Source organism: Lutra lutra, chromosome 7 (genome assembly GCF_902655055.1).
Source record: "Lutra lutra chromosome 7, mLutLut1.2, whole genome shotgun sequence".
In the NCBI taxonomy this organism is placed as follows: Eukaryota; Metazoa; Chordata; class Mammalia; order Carnivora; family Mustelidae; genus Lutra; species Lutra lutra.
Window position 1 is genome coordinate 66,096,651 of NC_062284.1, and position 22,718 is coordinate 66,119,368.

A 22,718-nucleotide genomic window follows, 5' to 3' on the forward strand; every position below is an offset into this window, starting at 1 on the left:
AAACGTCAGTGAGGTAATGGCCAAAAAGCAGAAAACAAATTATCACCTGATTAGCATTTGTAATGTGCACTATAGTCCCTTAAAAATGTCCACATCCTAATTCCTGGAATCTGGAAATCTGGCAAAAGCTATAATCAAGGTTAGCTGTAATTAAGGCTACCTTAAGATAGGGATAGTACCCTCAATTATCCAGGTGGGCCCAATCTAATCACATAATTGAAAGCAGAGAACTTCCTCCAACTGAAGTGAAAAAGATGTGGCAGAAGGAGAAACCGGAGATTCCAAATGAGAAGGATTCCATGTGCCATTGCTGATTTTGAGAAGTCAGAGTTCACATGGAACAACAGGTATTGGGCCTCTTTGAAGCTAAAGGCAGCCTCCTGCAGATGCTAGCAAGGAACCAGCGATTTGCCAACTGCACGAGAGGTGACCTAAAACACAAACCCTACAAACAACCTCAATGAATTAAAAGCAGACTCTTTCCCAAAACCTTCCATTAAAAGTCCCACTGGCTTCACCTTCATTTGGACCTTGTAAGACCTCTGTCCTAGGGAATTGTGAAGTGAAAATTTATGTTGTGTAAACCATTGAATTTGCTGTATTTTGTTACAGTGGCAATAGAAAACTAGGAGGGTATTTCAGAATGAGATTAGAACATAAAAGGATCATGATTTTTCAGGAAGGTAAAAAAACATTTCAGGAATCTTGTGAAAACATGCAAGATCTGGGTGAAAAGATGATACCGATAACATCTTTTATACTTATAATTAATTTGTATCAAACTCTGCTACACTACTTCCATTAATCCATCCCTCTTCTTTTTGTTTTCCAAGGGCTTCTCACTGGTTGTATTAAAATCCTCTCCAGGTGTAAATTTTATTTTCAGTAAAACCTTGAGAATACTTAGCATTTTAATTTCATTTATATGTAGGATTTTTTTTGTCTAATCCTTCTTTTGATTACACTCATAATATGGGAGTGATTATTTTTGTAATATGGAAAATACAGATATTTTCATTGGAAACCAAACCAAAATCTCCAGATAATGGCCTCAGGGTCTGTTTGGCAACCTCAAATTAATATGGGAGAATCTGTGTTACAAACTAGCATCAGTTTCAGATGCCTTTCAGATTCTTCCCTTATTACTCTCCCCCCCTTCCCAGAAAATCATTACAACTAGTTAAAAATAGGGCTTTCCCATTTTTTCCCATTTTTCACACTTGTCACCATTTTCAGAAAAGCTTTTATTAGCCATTGTCATCAAATGTCATTCCCCACATACAATGTCTTTTCTTGCCTAACAAGGATACTTTCTCATGCTAGAAAGAAATGAAAGATTAGAAATCTAACCATATACAATCTTGTTTACTATAGTTACCAAAGAGGTAACTTTCCACTACTACTTGAGACTAATGTTTTTTGTTTTTTGTTTTTTAAAACCCAGTCTGGGGCGCCTGGGTGGCTCAGTGGGCTAAAGCCTCTGCCTTTGGCTCAGGTCATGGCCCCAGGGTCCTGGGATCGAGCCCCACATCGGGCTCTCTGCTTGGCGGGGAGCGTGCTTCTCTCTGCCAGCCTCTCTGCCTACTTGTGATCTCTGTCAAATAAATAAATAAATAAATCTTTAAAAAAAAAAAAAAAAACAATCTGATCTCAAAATCTCTCAGTAAATGAGAAATACAAACCTAACTGAAAAAGAAACTGTTCCTTGAGTCATTATTCAAGAAACGCTAATTTAAACAAGATATCTTCAAATTCTTTAACAGAGAAATATTTTTTTGTTGTTAAAGCATTAAATAGTGGCTTACTCACTCCATGATTACAACAAACCCCAATGGACAAGTCTGCTATTTATCATTTCTTAAAAGGGTAAATAAAAATTATAGGAGGATGCCTGAATTTATTGGTTTTAATAATGTGTTTGTTCTAGGGGCGCCTGGGTGGCTCAGTGGGTTGAGCCGCTGCCTTCGGCTCAGGTCATGATCTCGGAGTCCTGGGATCGAGCCCCGCATCGGGCTCTCTGCTCAGCAGGGAGCCTGCTTCCTCCTCTCTCTCTGTCTGCCTCTCTGCCTGCTTGTGATCTCTCTGTCAAATAAATTTAAAAAAAAAAAATCTTTAAAAAAAAATGTCTTTGTTCTAAACTGATGTAATTTAAACACGATCAGTTGAAAAGATATATTTTATAGTACTGACTTGCCTATTCACCTAAGAATAGTCGTAATAAGCCTAATACAGAGAAAACCATAAACTCTCTGATGTTACGGTTTTATTGTAAAGCAAAGATTCTAACACATTTGCCCTTAAATTTTAATTCTTTTTCTCTAAAGATTTTATTTATTTATTGTAGAACATGCATGCATGTGCACACGCGTACACACACACACACACACACACACACACACTCAGGAGCAACCAGGGGCAGGGTGGGGGTTGGGTAGGGTTGTATAGGAGGAAAGAGAGGGACAAGCATACTACACTGACCATGGAGACAGAGGCAGGGCTGGATCATCTCAATCAGGGATCACGACCCCAGCAGAAATGGAATCAGATGCTCAATTCACTGAGGCACCAGAGAACCCCTAAATCTTAATTCTTTTTTTTTTCTAAATCTTAATTCTTAATTCAGATATCATTAATTGCTTTCTGTTAGTAATTCCTTTCCAGATAGTTGCTTTTTTTTTTTTTTTTTTTTTTTAAAGAAATGTTTATTTGACAGAGAGATCACAAGTAGGCAGAGAGGCAGGCAGAGAGAGAGAGAGGGGGAAGCGGGCTTCCTGCCGAGCAGAGAGCCCGATGTGGGGCTCGATCCCAGGATCCTGAGATCATGACCCTGGCCGAAGGCAGAGGCTTAACCCGCTGAGCCACCCAGGCGCCCCAATAGTTGCTTTTTTTAAAATCAAACTTAAACAACAATGAGCAGTAAACTGTGTCATTTTTAAGGTTGAGTTCCCTTTTCAGATATCTGAGAAGCAATGTCGAATTTTATCTTCTGATATTAATTACAGTAATCATTTGAAAAATCAGTTTTGTTCACTAAAATTTTAAACAAATGCTTGTGATTTGAAAACATTGAAAAACTGAGGCTTATATTTTGTTCCAAAGATATTAGGAAGTGGTTTGTTCAAGTTCATTTTAGATGAATTTACAGATATTTTTGTTATTTTATTTTATTTTTTTATTTGAGAGAGAGAGAGGTCACAAGCAGGCAGAGAGGCAGGCAGAGAGAGAGAGAGGGGAGAAAGCAGGCTCCCTGCAGAGCAGAAAGTCCAACTCGGGGCTCGATCCCAGGACCCTGGGATCATGACCTGAGCCGAAGGCAGAGGCTTTAACCCACTGAGCCACCCAGGCGCCCCTATTTTTGTTATTTTATATAAGTAACTTTTTATAGCCCCTACGGAGTGAGAACAGGTTTAGAATAAAAAAGTTTTTTTTTCTCTTTTTTCTTTCCAACAACTAAAAAACACATTGAGACTTTAGATTCAGCAATATAAATTTTTAAATCGTAGGCACCATCGTAACAATTAAACTGAATACTGAGGTTTATATCAGGAATCAGAGTTTAATAATCCTTTGGTTACTCCTTCCTCCTATGCTAAGGAACCAACAAACTCCTTCCTTTCATTATGCTTAAAAACTGTTTTGAAACATAGTTGGGCAAACTTCAAATGAAGAAACTCTATCACTGGCTTCTATGTAACAAATGTGATTATACCAATAAAAGACACGTGTGGAAGCACTTCAAAAAAAACCTTTTTTTAAGTTCTGTATTACAAAACTGAATAATACACTATATGTACCATATAGTATATTAGCTCATTAGTATCAAGTTGAGAAATAATGTGAAGCAGAAGAATAGAAAAGAAAAATCTTCTTTTATTAGGTACAGGCTATAGACTAGACATGTGATAAGATTTTTTTATATGGTATTTACTCACATGAACCTTATATACTGAAAATTATCCCCATTTTACAGGCAAGAAAATTGAGACTCAGACAAGTACAGTAATTCATCGAATGTCTGATAAGTGAAATTTCTACCCTTATCTGACAAATTACGATGCCCATTATCTAACTTTCTGGAAAAGGAACAAACTGTAGAAAAAAAAGAGAAAAAAAATAGTGAAGCAAAGAATCTCCAAACTCTGTAATGTAGTCAGGAGCATACAGCTACCTTTCCAAAACTAACAACAAAAATATAGCCCTCTGCAAATCTCTCTCTCTCTCTCTCTTTTTTTTTAAGATTTTATTTATTTGACAGACAGAGGCCACAAATAGGCAGAGAGGCAAGGAGAGAGCTAGGGGGAAGCAGGCTCCCTGCCAAGCAGAGAGCCAGAAGCGGGGCTTGAACCCAGGACCCCGAGATCATGACCTGAGCTGAAGGCAGAGGCTTTAACCCATTAAGCTACCCAGGCACCCCTGCACATATCTCTTACCAATTCTTTGGAGTAAGCTATAAAGAAATGAAAAATGACAAGGTCTCATCTGTCTATTAATCGCTAAGTGGATATAAATGTGAAATTACTAGGTCGTGTGCAAGCCCTCATCTAGGGTAAAGCAGGTGAGATCCCCTCTTCAGGAACAAAACTTAAATGGTACCAAGAAACTCAGGTAATCAAGGTAGATAGTATCTTAATGCAATATTTCACTAAATCGAAGTTAATGCAAAAAAATCCATAATGAGCAACATAACACTTTAAATAGACAAAATTGGTATTACAGATTTTTTCCTTTTGTTTCAGATTCCCATATGATTTGTCAAGGTACTGTTACTGATCCTGTCAGTCACCTCAGACCATCTGATAGAGATGAAAAATGCTGAGTGAAAGAATATATGATTATAAATTTCATATAATTATCATATTTAATGACCATGTTATGTTTTTACGTTCTAGCAAATTTGAAGTAATGAATATCTTAGAGAATCCTGTATCATAATCACTGATGGTGAGGCAGGAGTTCTTTTTTTTTTTTTTAAAGATTTTATTTATTTATTTGACAGAGAGAGCAATCACAAGTAGGCAGAGAGGCAGGCAGAGAGGGGGAAGCAGGCTCCCTGCTGAGCAGAGAGCCCGATGCAGGGCTCGATCCCAGGACCCTGAGATCATGACCTAAGCCGAAGGCAGAGACCCACTGAGCCACCCAGGTGCCCCGAGGCAGGAGTTCTTTTAAGGTTGCCCTTGCTTGTGCAGGTAAATCTGGTTGTAATTCTTAATGACATGACTACATAAATATAACCTGCTTATTTTTCTCACAAAGCTATTTGTTATCTGAAAACTCTCCATTGACATATTCTCATAATATTATACAAGGACTAGAACCAAAACTTGTAGAATGACATGAAAGAAAATCCTGGTGACAGCACTGGAACACTGTTGATGCGAAATGATTTATTGCCAATGCTCATGACCATAAGGTAAGTGATGATGAGTGGATAAAGAGAAATGTAGATGACTCAGAGTCAAGAAGTAACAACTTTTAGATTGTGTATTCAAGAGAAATTTTAAAATTTACCTTTTTATATTTTTTATTTAAGCTCAATAAGCCAACATATAGTACATTATTAGTTTTTGATGTAGTGTTCAATGATTCATTAGTTGTATACAGTATGCGCAGTAGTTGATACATAATTTAAAATCTATGTTTAGGGGCACTGGGTGGCTGAGTGGGTTAAACCTCTGCCTCTGGCATGGGTCATGATCTCAGGGTCCTGGGATTGAGCCTTGCATTGGGCTCTCTGCTCAGCAAGGAGACTGCTTCCCCCTCTCTCTCTACCTGCCTCTCTGCCTACTTGCGATCTCTCTCTCTCTCTCTGTCAAATAAATAAAAAAATAAATCTTTTAAAAAATCTATGTTTAAGGAAGTTTAAAGAATATAAAACAAAAATCCAATGTGATAAGCTTTGTATCATAGCTAATTACCAGTATTGCAGTCTTTGTTCTTAGTACAGTCTGTCTTATAACTAAAAACATCTTCCCTCTCTCTCTGCCTGCCTCTCTGCCTACTTGTGATCTCTGTCTGTTAAATGAATAAATAAAATCTTTTTTTTTTAAAGATTTTATTTATTTATTTGACAGAGAGAGATCACAAGCAGGCAGAGAGGCAGGCAGAGAGACAGGAGGAAGCAGGCTCCCCGCTGAGCAGAGAGCCCGATGCGGGACTCGATCCCAAGACTCCGAGATCATGACCTGAGCCGAAGGCAGCGGCTTAACCCACTGAGCCACCCAGGCGCCCCAGAATAAATAAAATCTTAAAAAAAATGAAAAATTAAAAAAAATCTTAAATTCAATAAAATACGGTACTGCCAAAATGCACTACAAATAAAATTTTTCTGTTAGTACTATGCAGGTATTTTCTCCTAATCTGTATTTTATCATTAACTTTGTTTTTGATGGCTCTTGTAGTTCAAAGTAATTTTTCTTAATGTATTCTAATCTTCTTTTCCTTTAAGTACTTATTTTTTAAACCAATATATAATTTTTTTATTTTATTTTTTCAGTTTCCAAAATTCATTTTTTTATGCACCACACCCAGTGTTCCATGCTTTAAGTACTTATTTTTATTATTTAAGCAGGTCTACTACTTCCTACATTACTAAAATAATCTGTATTTTTATTTTACACAATAGATTTTTAAGACAATAGAATACTATGCAGCCATCAAAAGAAATGAAATCTTGCCATTTGCAAAGACGTGGATGGAACTAGAGGTATCATGCTAAGCAAAATAAGTCAATCAGAGAAATAATTATCATATGATCTCTCTGATATGAGGAATTTGAGAGGCTGGGCAGGGGGATGTGGGCGGTAGGGAGGGAAAAAATGAAATAAGATGGGATCACGAGGAAAACAAACCTTAAGACACTCTTAATCTCAGCAAACAAACTAAGGGTTGCTAGGGGGTGGGGGGTGGGGGGTAGGGATAGGATGTCTGGGTTATGGACATTGGGAAGGGTCTGTGCTATGGTGAGTACTGTCAATTGTGTAAGCCTGATGATTCACAGACCTGTACCCCTGAAACAAATAATACATTATATGTTAATTTAAAAAAAGAAAAGATGTATTTATTTGAGAGTGGTCGCACATATGCACACACACACACACACACACACACACACACACGGGGTAGGAGCAGAAGGAGCTGGAGGAAGAGTCTTAAGCAGACTCCTTGCTGAGCGCAGAGCCTGTTTGCAGGGCTTGATCTCATAACCCTGAGATCAGACCTGATCCAAAACCAAAAGGTGGACACCCAACTTACTGTGCTACCCAGGCACCCTATACATTAATAATTTTTATCTTAGTCTTTAAAATACATCTAGAGGGGCACCTGGGTGGCTCAGTGGGTTAAAGCCTCTGCCTTTGGCTCAGGTCATGACCCCAGGGTCCTGGGATCAAGCCCCGCATTGGGCTCTCTGCTTAGCGGGGAGCCTGCTTCCTCCTCTCTCTCTCTCTGCCTGCCTCTCAGCCTACTTGTGATCTCCCTCTCTCTGTAAAATAAATAAATAAAATCTTTAAAAAAAATAAAATGAATCTAGAATTTATTTTGGTATATTTTTAATGTAGATTTTACTCACTGTGGAATTTCAGAAACAAAACAAATGAACATAGGGAAGAAAAAGAGAGAGAGAGGTAAACCAAAAAATGGACTCTTAACTATATAGAACAAACTAAGGGTTTCTGGAGGGGAAGAGGGCACGGGAAATGGGTTAAATGAGTGATGGGGATTAAAGAGGGCACTTGCTAGGATGAGCACTGGGTGTTCTATGTAAGTGATGAATCACTGAATCCTACACCTGAAACCAGTATTACACTTTATGTTAACAAATTGGAATTTAAATAAAAACTTGAAAAAAATGCAACCTTCCAAATCAGCCTCTTTATCAGTATAATTAATATGGTCGTGAAGTTTTACAATATCTTCAGTTATCAGTAAATATAGTACCTTTTTTTATTTTAAGATTTTCTTCTGATTTTTCCTTAAACTTGCTAAAGTTATTTTCTTCATCTTGTCAAATATCACATTTTGAAAATATGAATCAGCTCTCCTTACTTCTATACATAATACATACATATGTATTTAATATACATTTAATTGTAGATCTAAGGCTACAACCAACTAAGGAGCTAGGGTGAGAGAATAATAACATTATGTGCTGCTTACTTGACAAAGTAGAAATAGTTCATCAGAAATAAGTAGATAAGGAGAGGAAATAACCCCATCTCCAAATTGTGTGTACTAGGTGCCTCTCTGGACTCAATTTGATATATCAAATAAACATGAAAAGCTGATCATTATTCATTAGGGAAATTCAAATTAAACTATAAAGAGATACCACTGTACATATGCCAGATTCTCTAACATTAAGAATACTAACAATAACAATTACTAACGAAGACAGAGACACAAATGGCTAACAGACACATGAAAAAATGTTCATCATCACTAGCCATTAGGGAGATTCAAATCAAAACCACATTGAGATACCACCTTACACCAGTTAGAATGGCCAAAATTAGCAAGACAGGAAACAACGTGTGTTGGAGAGGATGTGGAGAAAGGGGAACCCTCTTACACTGTTGGTGGGAATGCAAGCTGGTGCAGCCACTTCGGAAAACAGTGTGGAGATTCCTTAAGAAATTAAAAATAGAGCTTCCTGGGGTGCCTGGGTGGCTCAGTGGGTTAAAGCCTCTGCCTTCGGCTCAGGTCATGGTCCCAGGGTCCTGGGATCAAGCCCCGCATCGGGCTCTCTGCTCAGCGGGGAGCCTGCTTCCCTCTCTCTCTCTCTGTCTGCCTCTCTGCCTACCTGTGATCTCTGTCTGTCAAATAAATAATCTTTAAAAAAAAAAAATAGAGCTTCCCTATGATCTTGCAATTGCACTACTGGGTATTTACCCCAAAGATACAGATGTAGTGAAAAGAAGGGCCATCTGTACCCCAGTGTTTATAGCAGCAATGGCCACAGTCACCAAACTGTGGAAAGAACCAAGATGCCCTTCAATGGACGAATGGATAAGGAAGATATGGTCCATATATACTATGGAGTACTATGTCTCCATCAGAAAGGATGAATACCCAACTTTTGTAAGGGCATGGATGGGACTGGAAGAGAGTATGCTGAGTGAAATAAGTCAAGCAGAGAGAGTCCATTATCATATGGTTTCACTTATTTGTGGAGCATAAGGAATGACATGGAGGACATGGGGAGACAGAGAGAAAAAGGAGTTGGGGGAAATTGGAGGGGGAGATGAACCATGAGAAACTGTGGACGCTGAGAAACAATCTGAGGGTTGTAGAGTGGAGGGGGGTGGGAGGTTGGGTAAGCCCGGTGGTGGGTATTATGGAGGGCACATATTGCATGGAGTACTGGGTGTGGTGCATAAACAATGAATTCTGGAACACTGAAAAGAAATTTTAAAAATAAAAATTAAAAAAAAAAGAATTCTTATACATTGCTGGAGAGAAAAATAAATGGGTAAGGCTACCTGTTTACACATTTACACTGTGAGATGTGTGCAAGAATGTTCATAACAGCATTATGTATAAAAAGAAAAAAAGTAGAATGAATGTAAAAACAGTATATTGAACACTACACAGCAATGAAAAGAACAAATGAGAACTATATGTCCCAACACTGATCAATCTCACATGCATAATGTTAAACAAACATAAAGAGTATGTATTAGTTTCCTCTGGATATTCAAACAAATTAACACAAATTCAGTGACTTGGAACAACAGAAATTTATTCCCTCACAATTCAAAAAGCCAGAATTCCAATGTCAGTTTCCCTAGTCCAGTTTCACAGAACTGCATTCCATCTGAAGATTCTCAAAGATAACCTGCTCATTGGCTCTTCCAGACTCTGAAGATGTATCTTTGGCTCATAGCCCCCTTCTCCATTTTTGAAACTGCAGTATCACATCTACAAATCTCTTCTTCCACTGTCACACTCCCTTCTGCCTTCTCTTTTGTAAAGACATTTGTGATGACATATAAGGCCCAGCCAGATAAACCCAGGATAATCGCATTTCAAAATCCTTAACTTAATTACATCTGCAAACACTCTTTTTCGAAGTAAGGTAAAATTTACAGGGAATAACATGTGGACATATCTTTTTTTTTTTTTTAAGATTTTTATTTATTTATTTGTCAGAGAGAGTGAGTACATGCAGACAGAGTGGCAGGCAGAGGCAGAGGGAGAAGCAGGCTCCCTGATGAGCAAGGAGCCCGATGCGGGACTCGATCCCAGGATGCTGGGATCATGACCTGAGCCCAAGGCAGCTGCTTAACCAACTGAGCCACCCAGGCGTCCCTGGACATATCTTTGGGGACCATTATCAGCCTACCACAGAGTGGATATGTAAATTTTGTAAGAAAAGTATATTCCAAATACTGGATATAATTGAAGACAAAGAAAGAGATGGTGATCTATTTTGCAGAAAATATTTCTTCATCTGTGTGATAGTTGCTCAAGTATTTTTTGTGATAATTCCTTCAGCTGTATAAATTTCATGCACCTTTATGTTTTGGCCTTACAGATATTATACACATATATGTGTGAATAACACACAGATTTTATATATATATATATATATATATATATATACATATATGTATATATATATACATACATATATGTGTGTGTGTATATATACATATACATTAAAAAAGTGTGAAAAGGAAATTATAAATTTTCACCCTCCAATCACCCTCTAATTTTCATGTTTTTCTTAATAAAAGTGTACTCTTTAAGGAAATAAAGAAGTAAATAAATATAGTACTTTCACTTAAATTAGCAGATTTTTTTAAAAGATTTTATTTATTTATTTGACAGAGATCACAAGTAGGCAGAGAGGCAGGCAGAGAGAGAGAGGAGGAAGCAGGCTCCCCGCTGACCAGAGAGCCTGATGCGGGGCTAGATCCCAGGACCCTGGGATCATGACCTGAACCAAAGGCAGAGGCTTTAACCCACTGAGCCATCCAGGAGCCCCAGCAGATTCTCTTATTATAAAATTATTTTCCTTATGTATTGTGCACTCTCTATATATCCATCTTCCATCTATGTACTTATCTACCAATATATTCAGGCTTTAACATATGTAACTTTTTTGTGGCTTTTACAGTAACAGTATATACTTACTACTTTTAAATTTGAATAATACCAAAAAGTACAAAGAAGAAACAAACCACCCAAAATGAATTATTCCAACTCAAGTTATTTCTGGCAGTTCTGGGTAACTTATTTCTCCTTGTTTCTTATTTTTGATACTGTTCAAATTTTTAAAATAAGCATAATAAGCATGTATATTCAATAGTAACATTACTACAAAAATCACTTAGATGAAACTTATGAATAAATTATGATGAAAATAACGGAATAGCTGCAGTAACTTATTTAGTACCTTCTGTATATTATGCATTACTCTGTATCTGTATTTATTTTCTAATCATGACAATAATTTTACAAAAGAGGCACATAAAACACAATATCTCATCTATTTTTAGATGAGTAAACAGAAGTGCTTTGCGAGTTCAAGTGGGATAACCAACAGACAAATATTGTTGGGATACTGTTCCCAAGTCTGAAGGAAAAAAAAAATCTGATATAATTCACTGCCACCTAAAATAATTCAAATTCAATTCTGACTGACTTAGATGGGTGCACTGGCATTTCATTAAGTGCAGACTCTTCAATGAACTCACCATAAGTTAGGCACGTGTGTGTTCTCTCCAAATCTTGTTCTCCTCCTTCATCCTCCTCCTTTACCTAACTCCTCCCTCAAAACACACACAGTAAGCACAAACGAAAATAGTTCCTTGAGAGTTGAAGTCATAACTTACACATTTTTTAATACCATAGTCTAGCACAGTATCTTACACTATATATTCATGCCCAAAATGCTTATTATGAATGAACTAGTGATTAGATTCTAGCATAAATCTACAACCATCAACTCAGCTATGATCCACGCACCAAAAGTTAGGACCTCCAATGAAACTATGCCATTTTACTTATGCAAAAGCACTGTAACCAAAATGAGTGCTTGGATAGTGAGCAACAGTAATCTCTTCCCTGCTTCCCACACAAAAAGACAAACACAAAGCACTCTCTACTTGTCCTATACAGAAGTCACAAGATCACTACTATAAGAGCTCTCACGGCTATAATTCCCTAAGTGATGCCAAAAGGAACTGAGAAATAGAGGCAAAATTATTATCAAACAAAATGAAATAAGGGTCTGACCACATTCTCTCTTTCACAGCTTTGCATCTGAGAATATCCCCACGGAGAAAACCAATTCATAGGTATTCACGTGCCTAATGTGCAAATCAACACGCTGGCCAAATGCCTAACTTTACTAGATCAGAGTCATATAAATATAGGTAAAAGAAAACAATCAGGAACCAAAATTGTCCCTTATCAGGAAAAGTGCATAATAATCATGTATTTCCACAAAATTCCAAATAGATAAACCAATATGCATCTGAAGCAACAATCACAATACTCAACCTATGTGAGAAGGAAATTATCTTCCCAGGAACTCAAAATTTAATATCGCTCATCGTCCCAATGTGTCAGTGAAAGAGCATGCAACCTTTTCCCAAAGGCAATCCCTAAAACTACCTTTTACTAATTTTTTTTAAGTATGTACAGAGTCTAAGAAGAAGACAGTAAAGGCAAGCATTTCTAAAATGTAATTCAAATATCACTAAAAATATTTTTGGGGGCGCCTGGGTGGCTCAGTGGGTTAAGCTTCTGCCTTTGGCTCAGGTGGTGATCTCGGGGTCCTGGGATCCAGCCCCACATCGGGCTCTCTGCTCGGCGGAGAGCCTGCTTCCTACTCCCCCACCTCCGACCCGCCTGCCTCTCTGCCTACTCGTGATCTCTGTCTGTCAAATAAACAAACAAAATCTTTAATTTTTTTTAATTTCTAGACATATTTATGTAATTCTTATTTGGAAATATCTAGAAAAATCTAACTCAATGAAATGCCATACAATCATAAATGTGAATAGAGTTCTAACATGTAAATATTCTTTAGGATTCATAACTAAATCTTTTTATTCCCTGTTGAACTAAAAATTGTCATTTTATTTGTATTCCAATAAAATAAAACAAAATGAATTTTTAAGAAATGACAGTTTTCAACATTTTCTCTTTTGCTCCTTGTAAATAATAAATAACAGGGTGTTGAGGGGACTCATATGGTTAAGTGTCTGCCTTGGGCTTAGGTCATGATCTCCAGGTCCTGAGATCTACCCCTACTGCAGTCTCCCAGCTCAGCAGGAAGTCTACTTCTCCCACTCCTTCTCCCTCTGCCTCTCTATCTCTCTCTCTCATATGAATAAATAAAAATCTTTAAAAAAATAAAAAATACTAAATAATTCATCTTTGCATATCAAACTGCTCAGCATTATCAAAGAACAACTGTTTCATTCTGACAAATAGGGAAATGATATAGATACGCTTTCCTCGCTTCCAGTACACAGCAAAGAGAGAGAACAACTTGATGGACAGTGGGAGAAAGACTATTTGTTCTAGAAGACAGACACGTAAGGTCAAGACATAAATTTCAGGTAGGGGAACAGCTTCTCTTATAAAAAGAGAAACAACTTGGTGATATGTAATGCACTTGTAATGTCAGAAAAAAAATAAAGCATTGTGTCTCAACTTTAAAGTTTTGGGCTTGATACTATAGTTAAAACAAGGGATGTAGGTTTTAGGGGGAACAAAGGGACCAAGAGCAAGATCTGGCTACACTTCATCCAGGTGCTTCCTCTGAATATTAATCAAATGAAGTCTCTATTCTATATGGGGCATCAATGTTAGAACTTTAATCTGCTTCATTCTTGCCTTTCATCATCATCTTTGTTGCTTGGGAACTGGATTGATTTACTGATTTTGATTTTAATTTGTAAGAGTTTAAAAAAGATATTTAGTACTAGATCAAGGTACCCAATTTATCAGATACTGGAAATATTTTGTGAAGATGCTGCCTTTCCACTGAGTTCCTAGAGAACCTAACTAACCTCTAAAATAAAAGGTTTGGTTTAGAGGCCTGGTGCCAGGCTACAAGTGCTGGCTGGCTCAGATCTGTCTCTTTCAAGCTTAATGAACAGTCTTTGTTCAGCTTCCAAACACTCCTTATGGTTAATACTTGATAGAGCACAATATTTTCATACTGAAAGGGAAGTTCAATATATTTACTCAAAACTCCTAACTGAATAGCCAATTTAGAGTCAAAATTTAGTCTATAGGTCTCTAGTTATTTATATGTTTGGGGGAATTTTAGGTTCACTTGATTTTGTACTCTGGGGCACTTCCATAAAATGTGCTGCCAGAACATTCATGATTGATCTTGTTTCGTTCCTGATACTTGCAAAATCTTGATTTCCCCTGACTTCCCATATGGTAAGCGAGTAGAGAAATCTAACAGTGACAATATCATAGCACTTTTCTCTGAGGAGCTCAAAGTATTTTCCAACATTAATTCTCACAGCATTCCTATGAAGTTAACCAGCAGAGATATCATTTCTATTTTAGAACAGGGATGAAAGTATTCCATGGATAGATAACTTATCCAGAATTTTACAGACTTTCAATGGAAAAGCAGAATGAGAATTAGGTTTCCCATATCTTGGCTAACCATATGATTTACTGTCCATACCAGGGCAGTATGAAAGTGAAGAGGGCAATATTAATAATTATGACAGGACAACAGTCATAAGCTAAAACATAAAGATGCACTACCTATAGCCCACTGAATGGAATAATGACAAAGCCACAATGCCTAATAGAAAGTCATTGGTTTAAGACAGAAATATTGAACATACTGGTAAAGAGGAAATGTGTAAGGACATAAATAGTAAGTCAAAGGACTTGCTTCATTATTTCATTACTATAAAATAGAATTCTACTACTAATAGCTGTTGCATTTACTTCTAGTCATGTACCATATATTTTTCAGAAACTAGTTGAAATTATACTTTGTATGTAACTTAGTATCCAGAATTTTAATGTGGCACATCAAAAATTTTTCTAATTCACTAAAGATGTCTTATAAACTTTAAAAAGTTATCACAGTGTGTTCCAAGATATGAATACACTGTAATCAACATAACCACGAGCCAATAATTGTTTTTAACTTTTTAGATTTATGGACAGTAGTACAATGAGAACTTTAGCATACATTTTTAATATATCCCTGATAATTTCCTTAGAATATATTTCTTTGATTGCCTCTAATTATATTGTGAATCTTCATTTACAATTCTAATTCTTTATGCTTTAAGTTTTTTGGGAGATTTGTTCTTTGATCCTATTGGTATTTGTTTGGGGTGTTAGGATGAGGGTAAAAATCAGATTTTGTGTCACCCGTTATAAAAAAAAAAATTCTGTGATTAGATTTATCAATACTTTTTAAGATCAGTATCAATACTTTTTAAGATTTATTAATACCTTTTTAAGATCTCACTTTGTCAACAGTCTCATTTAGTGCTCTCATATTGTGATTCTCTAGATTATTCATAATTTTTAAATTTTTAACTCTGAATGTATTGATATTTGGCATGATTATTTTAGTTCTTAATACTGAAATGGTTTTTGGTTTTCTCACCTGAATTTTGGGTACGAATTTCCAGTTTGGGAGTATTTTATAATAAAGGACGAATACTGTATAGCTTGAATTTGGTCTCTATACAGTTGTTTTGTTATTTAGAGGATTATATTTATTGACACATCTATAAGAAAGATATAATACAGGTAAATGTGTGTACTTTCAGCCCATAAGGATTTTAGTCTTGAATTCTACTCTGAAATTAATATGGCTCACCTGAATTTGAATTTTTCTTTCCATTGGGTGGGTATATCTTTGCTCATCTTTAGCCCCTTCCCCTGACAAATACTTGTCCTATTTCACTAGGTTTTAAGATTATTTTTGTAATAATCATCATAGGGTACAAATTGCTTTTTACGAACTCATTCTGGTATTCTTTGCCTTCTGGTAAGGAAATAAAACCATTTATAACTGTCATCCTCCCTAATATTTGCTTGGATTTTATCATGTTTTCTGCTTTGGGGTGTTTTATATTGTACCTAAATTTTACTTTGTGTTCTCTTCTTGCAATGGACTGAGAAACTCTTTAAATATTATTAAAGATCTCAATTTTATCAAAAGCTCCCTGGAGCAAATATCAGAGAATGATCACTCAAACAGGTCATATGATAGGGTTTGAGGGAGGAATCTAGAACTGAACACATTTGTGTGGTATCTTAATTCTGCTGTTTATTAGCTAGGACAGTGGTTTCTACAATGGGATGTATATACTTCAGGGATAGACAAGATTATTTAATGGGGTGCTGAAAAAAATTTTAAGACTTTTATTTACATTTAATTTTTTTTTAAGATTTTATTTATTTACTTGACAAATATCACAAGTAGGCAGAGAGGCAGGCAGAGAGAGAGGAAGGGAAGCAGGCTCTCGCTGAGCAGAGAGCCCAATGTGGGGCTCCATCCCAGGACCCTGGGATCATAACCTGAGCTGAAGGCAGAGGCTTAAACCTACTAGGCCACCCAGGTGCCCCTACATTTACTTTTTTTTTTTTTACATTTAATTTTTAATCTAAAAAGTAGACAAGGATATCTAATGGGGTGCTGAAAAAAAATTTTAAGACTTTTATTTATTTATTTTTTAATTGAAAAATTGGGACGTAGAATAAGCTTTCCTAACATTAGCATATATATTCACAATAGTGCCCCCAATTAGTTGTATTTTATCAACAGCAACTAGCCAATCCTGAGGACAATGGGAGGTCCAACTTTGCAAAGAGGAGGGCAATGTTGCCTTCTTTAATTTGTTAGTTTTCAGCACATTACAACCGTTTGCAATTGATGTGTACCCAGTTAAACAGTTTTAACTACCTTGATAAAATTACCAAGTACAGTATTTGAAAAGATATTACATATTTAACATAATCTTAGTTATGCAACAAGAACAAGGAAAGGACAAAATAGATGCTTGCCCTACTTCTCAAATAAGCAAGGTAGGTCTTTGTCACCCTTATTTCTAGGGTCAACATGGACAATCTAAACCTATCTGACAAAAATTAGCCAAAAAATATTTTTTAAGATTTATTTATTTTAGAGAGAAAGAGAGGTTTGGGGTTTTTTTGTTTGTTTTCTATTTGTTTGTGTGTAGGGGTGTGTGTGTGTGCGCACACACACATGTAAGGAAGGGGCAGAGAGATACAAGCTTCAAGGAAACTTCTTGCTGAGCCTGAACTTCAAATATGCAGGGCTTATCCCATAACCTCTAATGATGAAATGAGAAAAAAGGAAATTATATACATTTTAAATAACTCTTGCTTCCTTATTTCTTGATTTTATATTATTTTTATATTTCCACGTAACAAATATACACTTAGAAGTTCTATATATTGTTTGCATAAAATGGTTTTACTCATAGGGATTCAATGAACAAGGTTGGAAACCTTTGACATTTGACCTTCTTCAGAGCCAGATAGATATATACCTCATCCTTATATTCCCAACGTCCAGATGTAATACCATGTTATGCAATTAAAGAACATATATTTATTACCAAAAATGAATCCCTGAAGAGTCTTTTCTAGTCTCAATTGTGAATTAAAGAAGCTACAGATTATTTCATAATGATTCAATGATTAAAGAAGATAATCTGAAATAATTTCCTGGTACGATTTCTATATTTTAGTGAGTAATGCTTGGTAATAGGAAGATGTTACTACCTTATTCTTTCTTCTTTCTGGAATTTCTGGTGCCTCTGGAATTTTCAGTACTCCAGGACATCTTTCTAGGATTTTAAGACATCAGGAGAGTAGATTTTAACATCAACATTTTCCTCATGGAAGCAACAAAAAATAACAAAGAATTCCTAAAATGTTTGCAAATGAGGTATCTACTGGAGAAAAAAAAGAGTACAACAGATCTTTAAACTATGGTGGATCCAGGGGTTCCAACCCTCTCTGCACAGTTGAAAATCCACATACAACTGTTGCCTCCCCAAAAACTTAACTTCTAATACCCTACTGTTGACTGGAAGTCTTACTGATAACATAAAAAATTGCACATATTTTGTGTGTTATTTATATCATATACTGTATTCTTACAATAAAGTAAGGTAAAGAAAAGCGAGTGTTATTAAGAAAATCATAAGGAAGAGAAAATAGAGTACTGTACCATATTTATCTAAAAAAAAAAAATACATTTAAGTGGACCCGCATAGTTCAAATCCATGTTGTTCAAGGGTCAACAGTAAAGCAGAAAAAAAATCACCTTACTTTATATGTTATGCATAAGTGCTAATGATGAAATATGAGTAATCTATGATATTGCCATTCAAGAAACAATGTAAGAGCTTCAAAATTTTTGAGGCTACTAAAGCTGGTGCCACTTTGTAACATGAAGAAAAAAACTATGTTCTATAGTATCAGAACTCACCAACATGATTTCCAGGATGATATTCACTGACTCATAAATTCATGCTATTAAATTATGGCAACTATTGTTTTTGTTTTGCCTTTAAGAATGGTACCTGTGCCTGACCAAATATGTCAATTCTGAGACACTAACAATTAGGTTTTACTCAAGAGACATGCCATCTGCAAATAGAAACTGCATTTATAGCATGAATACATACACACATAGTTATCCTGTATGCAGGAATCAAAAGCATTATGTATATGGTACGCACCATGAATGTAAAGAATGACCAACAGTGTAGCTGGGGAGACAGCATATAATCCAATTATTCAAAAAAATATATATATGTAAATAGAAGTAAAAATAATATATTTCAAAACAACAAGAAAAAAAGTCCCAGCTTCAGCATAAAGATGGAATGTTGAACAAGGGTACACAGAATGATTCAAGAAGAGTTAACTCTGGAAGGAATGAGAAAAAGACAAACACAAAGATGAATGGCACCAGGCAAAGAATGATTACAAATTATTATTTGTAATGCATGCTGAAGTGTTCAGATTTCATCCTATCGTCATTCGTAAACTACTGAATGGTTTTAGGATTGAAGGAAAGGTGAATAACATGATCAACTTTGCATTTCCAGAGATAAATCTAATACTAAAGTGAAGGTATAGCTGAAAGTGTCTTGCTTTTTTTTTTTTTTCCATACATTCTTTACAAAAAGGTTGCCTTAGTTCTAAAAGGAAGCCTCGGAGTATATGTATTAGGATTAAGTTTTCTGATGAATTTAGGGAGACTTTTTAAAAATTTTTATTATTGAATCTTCTTTAAAAAGAAATATACTTTTCACTTGTTCAAGTATCATTTTTGACCATCAAAAGGATTTCTTCTTTTTTTTTTTTTTAAGATTTTATTTATTTATTTGAGAGAGAGAGATCACAAGTAGGAAGAGAGGCAGGCAGAGAGAGAGGAAGGGAAGCAGGCTCCCTGCTGAGCAGAGAGCCCAATGTGGGACTCGATCCCAGGACCCTGAGATCATGACCTGAGCCAAAGGCAGTGGCTTAACCCACTGAGCCACCCAGGCACCCAAAAGGATTTCTTCTTATTCATACTTTTCATTTCTTATGCTTATCCTTAAAGTTTTTTCTAGTTATTGTTACTAGAACAGGGAAACTATTGATGTTCACATATTTATCACCAGTCACATTTCTAAATTCACTTACTATGAATTTCTGAGTTGATTCCCATAAATTTTATAATAAATTTAAAATACTTACAAATAATATAAATCTTGCTTCTTTCCAAACTGCCTATTTCTTACATCTTCCTTTTGCATATTATTGTGCTAAATAATATGCAATAATACAATGTACAAAAAATAATATGTTTAGAATTAATAATCTTAATTTATTTTTTTCTGAATTTAATGTTTAAATGAAATTCTGTTTAAACATGGTTTAAATTAAATTAAATTAAATTCTGTTTAAACATGGTTCTGGGGATGCCTGAGTGGCTCAGTTGGTTAAGCATCTGCCTTTGGCTCAGATTTTGATCCCAATCCTGGGACTGAGAGCCCTTTGGGCTCCCTGCTCACTGGGAAGTCTGCTTCTCCCTCTCTCTCTCTGCCCGCCCCCAATCATGTGCTCACGTATATGTGTGCATGTGCATGCGTGCACGCTCTCTGTCTCAAATAAATAAATAATCTTAAAAAAATAAACATGGTTCTGACTTTGAGTTAAAATATTTCTTTTATTATTTTTATTTTCTATTTTATTATCTATTTATTATTTGTCACCATTCTGCCAAGATCATTTAATTTGTTATGAGTGTTGAACTTTCTGCAAATGACCAGTGTTGGTTTTCCTGTGACTTTTTTTTTTTTTTTTTATTTGACAGAGATCACAAGTAGGCAGAGAGGCAGGCAGAGAGAGAGTGGGAAGCAGGCTCCCCGCCGAGCAGAGAGCCCGATGCGGGGCTCCATCCCAGGACTCTGAGACCATGACCTGAGCCAAAGGCAGAGGCTTAACCCACTGAGCCACCCAGGTGCCCCTTCCTGTGACTTATTAATATGGTCATTACAGTAAAGTATTTCCGAATAGTCACCCATTCTCACTTACTGATGACTTCCATTTGATAATGAAGTATGATCTTAATATGCTTGGGACATCACCCAGGCCCTCTTCCTTGGTGGCCTGTGAACTCCAAATTTTGCCTATCCTTTTGCTTAGCATTTTTTTTAAAGTCGATTAAGTGCTATTTTATTCTGTTCCTCAGTGTCTTATCCTCTGCAACCGGGGAATCAGAAAAAGTTTCAAAGGGAGAAGCCATATAGAATGTCAGCAATTTCCCTTCTACTGGCCCCTTACATCCTGGTCACTTTGGTAAGTCAAGAATACAATTTTTGTCTATGCAGATCTATGAGATTTGTATATCCACTGAGCCACTTTCTTTTTAGCTATCTGTTCAGCAAATATATCAAATGAAAAGGGGTGGAGAATGCTGGAATCATATCAATGTGTTTCTCTCATCTCTAGGAGCTTAGACATTCAGTTCTGGATACTTCAACTGGTATCTGATACCCTTTAACAGCTACTTATTTTTTAATTAATTTTATCCAAATTTCATAATTGTTCTTGCCAGATGGAGTGGCTTGATCCAATTATTTTGTTATAGCTGGGACTGGAAGTGGAAAACTTGAAATAGCATTGAGTTATCAGTATTTTCATGTCTTATTATATTTCTACCTAAAACTATCCATGTGTGCTGCTTTGTTTGGCTTTTTAACTTGTCTATTTGTTGAGAGAAGAACATACATACTTTTATACCTCTCACATCTTTTTTCTGTGTTAATGAGATACTAATTTTTCAAACCCTTTGGAAATGTTGGTCATTTATGTTTTCCTAAGAAAAAAATCATATCATCCATGGCTTCGAATATACAGTCGACCCTTAAACAACATGGGGTTAGGGGGCACCAACCCCCTCATACAGTAGAAAATCTGTGTATAACTTTCACCTACCTAAAAACTGAACTAATAATTGCCTACAGGTGATTGGAAGTCTGACCAATATCAAAAAGAATCAACTAACATGTATTTTGTAGATGTATTATATTCCATATTCTTAAGATAAAGGAAGCTAGGCAAAATAAAATGTTATTGAGAAAATACATTAACAGTACTGCATTTTATTTATTGAAAAAAATCCACATATATATGGGCCTTCGTTATTCAAACTCATGTCATTCAAAGGTCACCTGTATTTGCAAAAGTTAAGAAAGTGGTCTTGTGTAATTATTTAATTTGTTCAATATCTGTGATTATATTTCCATTCCCCTTCCATGATAATATGATTTCTCATTTATTTAGATTGAAACTCTAGTGAAATATTTTACTGTTGTAAATTGTTTTTATTTTATCCAAAGAACCAATTTGGGTTTGTCACCTTTTATTCTCAAGTTAGGAATTCCTGTTTCAGATTTTTAAAAATGTTCTTATCATTCCTTTCAGGTTAATTTGTTAATATTTTACATTTTTTCATTGACTGCATAATTCATGGAGAAGGAGGGGAGGGGAAGGAGGTAGAGGAGAAAAAAATGTAACAGATTTGACAAAGATATAAGAAGTAAAGGGTATGAATTTTGAGACCCACACTCAAAGACACAATGAAATAACTATTACCAATCAACCATGAAAAATTTATACAACTAGATAAAATGTATACAACAACATATGCTGGGACAGTTTTGTCTGTCTTGAAATAACTATAAATACTGTTCTACAGTTGTTATCTCTATTCATTTCCATTTTGTTTTGCTTCACTTTTTTGTTTCTATTTCACTTCCTTAAGTAAATTTTGAAAATGTCTATTCTCCATTTTAGTATCCCTACTATATTTCTGAAATTAAAGATATTTATTCTCTTTCTCCATAAGCTCACTTTTCATATATTTAAGTCCTACTATTTCATTTTTGAACATTTATGTCAAAGGCATCCTATTTGGGAAGTTTCTTGCTTGTTTTGATTTTAAGAGATAATGTACTTTAAATTTTCATTAGCCCTGTGACTCGATAGTAATTTATGTGGTATGCATTCTTGTTTTTTACTGTCATACTGTCCCTGTTACTTTTCTCTATTTAATTTGGATGAAGTACATTTTGTATAGGCACAATGGTATTATTTTTTTGATTATTACCTGTGAACAGGGTGCATTTTCACCTGGGTTATTTGTAAAAATGGTAAAAAGGATAATCAGAGTCAACAAG